The 4,399-nt window shown below is 34.1% G+C and overlaps 1 long non-coding RNA gene across 1 annotated transcript; it reads right to left on the bottom strand.

Moving 5' to 3' along the window:
- Positions 1-369: 369 nt before the first annotated feature.
- LOC111616105 lies at positions 370-4,015 on the bottom strand. Its single transcript, XR_002755190.1, has 2 exons — positions 3,934-4,015; positions 370-563 (listed from the first exon to the last, which is right to left on the bottom strand). It is a non-coding gene; the product is annotated as an uncharacterized LOC111616105 (long non-coding RNA).
- Between the last annotated feature and the right edge of the window lie 384 nt (positions 4,016-4,399).

The raw sequence follows: 4,399 nt of genomic DNA, 5'->3' as shown, positions 1-4,399 counted from the left end.
TATCATATACATTAACAAATTTATAAAACAAATCTCTACTAAATTCATTTAAAAAAGCCCAAAGACATTTGTTTTGATTAAATTTAGTAGTGCCATGATTTATGTCACTAAAGGTTAACTCAGTTGCAGAAAGTAACATACATTCTACAACCAAGTTAACCAACACATTTATTAGAATATTAATCAGAATAATTTAACTCCATTCTGTTCAAATGACAAAAGTTGAACACAAGGTTTCTTCTATGGGCAATCATTTACATTAATATAAAAACACTAAAATAAAATTCAATTAAATCATTAAATGTATTTTGATTATATAAAAGTATTCTAAATTGATCTTTGGTAAAATAAAACAAGAAGCGGAAAACATACTTCTTCGCTGTCTCTTAATTTTGCTATGGCACGAACCGACATCAAAGTAATTTCGGGTTCCATGGCAATATCGTCCACTTCCTGGATGTTGGCATCCTGATGAAAAAACTGTTCGTCATCATTATCTCCTGCATCTTCCAAATCCGCTAACAGTTCGTCGGCCAGAGACATCTTTAATAGTATTAATTATTCTGCAAGAAATGAAGAGAAATGAAAGCAATGATTGCATACAATTTTTAATATTCAACTATTTAAAAGATAAGAGCTCTGATGCATGTATTAGCTCTAGAATTACCACAGTTATCCAAGTAGGAAAGTACAGTCTAAGGAACCGTAACTGGTAGTAACTAATTTTTAATATTCAACTATATAATGATCATAAATTTAAAAACTTGTTACAGAAATCATATTCCTTTAACAGAATGTAAAATACTGACTAAGTTTTTAATTTTTGAACTTAATAAATATAATTGTGATTAATTTGATGTTAATTCAGCATATATAATTGTTCATTTATTGTATATTGATCTTTACATAATTAACCAATAGTTGCAAAGTCTTGTTCTTTTATTCTTCTCATCCTGTGAGCATTAAAAAGATCCTTTTTACACAGCCTCCCATTGTGGGATCAGCCAAACCCAGAATGGTGAGGCCGAGTGGTGATGGACAGGACTAAGATAGACCATCCCAAAAAAATTCCTAGGATGTTTCAACTGCCCAAATTAAATCCCGGGTCACCAGAGCAGTAGGCCAATGCTTAACTGCTTTGGTCATCTAACCTTCAATTAAAGTATTAACTATTAAAAGAATAACCTGAAGATTTATATTTACTTTTACCATCCTGTATACCAGCAGTGGTCAAACTGTAGTCCCCATGAACAAATTTGACACACCACTTATGATAGAAATGTGCATAAATTTAGTAATACAGTGATTCCACTTAAATGGGACAAGTTGGGATTAATCCATTTTGGTCCAATTAAGCAGCTACCCCAATTAGAATGAACTAATAATAAATTCTGAAATAAAATATGTAATATGCAAGTAAATGAATAAGTAGGTAAAAATAATAATAATTAGGTATCTATTTTAATGCTTTATTAAACCAGAAATACAGAAAATATTTGTACTATAAATTTGTCAAACTCAATTTGACAGATAACTGATTCAGTATCACATCATTGTTGTCAAATACAGTATTAGTAGTGGCGTACACAAGAGTTGACTGTTCGATCAGGAATGGATCGAACAATCTTTCCTTTCTCCTTTTATAGTTAGAACATGTCAGAGTTTGCCCAAAAGTCACAATATGGCTTTCTTTGAACACAGTTTCCTTTACTTGGAGATGGGCCACTTCGGCTGGAGTGTCTTAAAATCTGCCAGCTTTGGATGCTGGTCCCAACGATTAGATGGCTGCTGAATGTCTAGACATAATCATGCACACAACACCTTCCAAGGGAACTCTAGCTGTCTTCCAACTTGGTCAAGAGACTGCAAAAAATTGTCCATGGAGTCTTTGTCTCTTCGCTTTTAAGGGAATCATCCAGTCCAATCTGGAGCAGGGCCAGTAGCTTGCATTCAGGTCTGTCTCATATGGGATCCCGGTGTGATACGTCCCGCTATGCTGACCCCTCCAGAAAAACCAAACCGCCCAAGTTGAAAGATAAAATGATTCTCTGTCAACTGTTAGGCCTACATGACATTAGTGTACATAGTGTTGACATATTTTTGGAAGATCCCTAAAATATATCAAAAATTGCTAAATTTTTTTTCTGCTACTGTCCTAATTAAGCGAAAAGTTGTCCCAATTACGCATTTAAATTATGTATTAATTTATTAGTTTAGTTGCCATTCTTTGAGGTTTGGCCCAATAAAGTAACTGCCCCAATTAACCGGTGGTCCAATTAAACGGAATTGACCGTATATAAAAAACATTTAGGTAATGTTTAATACAAGGAATATAAAAAATATCTATGGCTTGCCTTATGTGCAATTAGGCCTGCAAACCAAGAAGTTTGGACAACAAGTAAGATTCTAGCTCCAAATGAGGGGTTTCACACTACCATGAATTACCAACCCCCTTTACGAGCAAAAAAGTCAAAGGAACCATATCTGTACATGTGACACTTTGTAAGATATTTGCCTCCAAAGGTCAGTTTTTAACATGTATCAGTATACTGTCTATTCTCCATGCTCTGCATCATCAAGGTGAGCAATAGCAAGCCTTGACCGATGCTCTGCACATGGTCATGCACGTTAGTGCCTGGATGAGGGAGAGCTGCCACACCCTCTAAAACTATATAACATCAAGTCAAGTGGGATACTCACAACTGGTATAGTCGCGTGGGCTAAATAGTTAAATGCAATAGTCTTAGCACAGCAATGCAACTTGCGAGACCCGATTTTGGAGGGGCTGTAACTCACAAGGGGTCACTTGTAGAGATATGGTTCCTTTGACTTTTTTGCTCCTATGGGTATGCTCTACAGCTCTGATAAGATCCCAACAGTCTTATTCAGAGCTTGAATTCAGCAGGACGACATTACCATATACCAGGGGTCGGCAACCTTTCAGCAGTGTTGTGCCAAACATAAGTTATAGTGTTATTCTGAGTGCCAATATAATTCTACCAAGTTTATTGTATATGTTATCAAAATAAGTCCAGTTATAATGGACTTCAAAAATGTATAATTTTGAAGTTAAGTTGTTAATTGAATTACATTGTTACGTGTAAAGCGCTTGCATAACATGTAGATGGAAACATGGAGCATAAACGTATGCGCTGTAATAGAAATATACAAAAACAGAGATTTGTTTTTAATATATCATGGCCTTCACTGAATTATGACTTCCATTTAATTAAATGTGTAATTAATAATTAAAATATAATTTTTACTATATTTCTATTCAATCAGTGCGCCACTGAAAATCGTCCTGCGTGCCATGTTTGGCACACATGCCACAGGTTGCCGACTCCTGCCATATACAATACAAAATAAAAAGAAAGGTTTGGTCATGCACAGCTATTTGTTAAATTGTAAATTTTGGCTATCAAATGGTTCGCATTCACACTTCTGATGTTCCTCACAAAACACAATCTCTATCCATCCATTTGCTTTCCAATCACAAAAATAAGACATATAATTATATTCGTTCCACTGTCAGAAATTAAAATTCTATTATATCTTTGACCAGGGGTAGATTTAGGGTAGTGCACAAAAATAACTCTATAATGGTGAAATTCCAATTTATATCCAATAGATAATCAAATTATGTTAATTATAATTTAAAAAATAATGCTTTATACAGGATGTAGCTCTGTGTAACTCTCAATTAACTTCACACTTTCATTTAATAAGCAAATGAAGCATGAGTTACTTTTAGATAAATAGCACGTACACTTGTATACATATCATTTGTCTAAAAGTAACTTCTTCTATAAACAATTGTATAACGTTTTAAACTACTTCCACGTAAGCTAATAATATAATAAATCATCTAAAATTGAGATTTTTATTAGATTCAGCATAAAATATCTTTCTTAAACAATTATAAACACTTACCTCCTCCTGCCGTTTCTCAAAATACGCGGTTACTGCGCCCTCTATACGACATTAATTCTGTAAGTGTTGCCAACTTCATACGCTAGAATTTTGATACGTTTTTACAAACATACAAATTAGTTTATATTACTTTAGAATATTTATATTATTAAAATAATAATAATATATATATATATCATATATATACTGTTTTGAGTATAATATTTAGGAGCGATAGGTCACTGAGGCTGTAGTCCTCAATATGTCGCTCTGGGGATCCGGGTTCGAAGCCGAGTCTGAACTTTCGTACATTACAAATAGGCGGTGTCTTTATCAGATATCTGAGTGATTGAAGCGGCAATAACACCACTCCGCCGCTCTAGAAGATTCGGGTTCGAATTCAGGATGATTCAGTAACTTTCATAAGTGAATTGATCCGAAAATGTCGGATTCCGTACCTCATTATTCAGTTGTTCTATTGTGGGAT

The sequence above is a fragment of the Centruroides sculpturatus genome, unplaced genomic scaffold, assembly GCF_000671375.1.
Source record: "Centruroides sculpturatus isolate CEXI.00-Female unplaced genomic scaffold, Cexi_2.0 scaffold1524, whole genome shotgun sequence".
Taxonomy (NCBI): domain Eukaryota; kingdom Metazoa; phylum Arthropoda; class Arachnida; order Scorpiones; family Buthidae; genus Centruroides; species Centruroides sculpturatus.
Note: the sequence above shows the minus strand (reverse complement) of the source record. Positions and strands in the feature narration are given on the sequence as shown.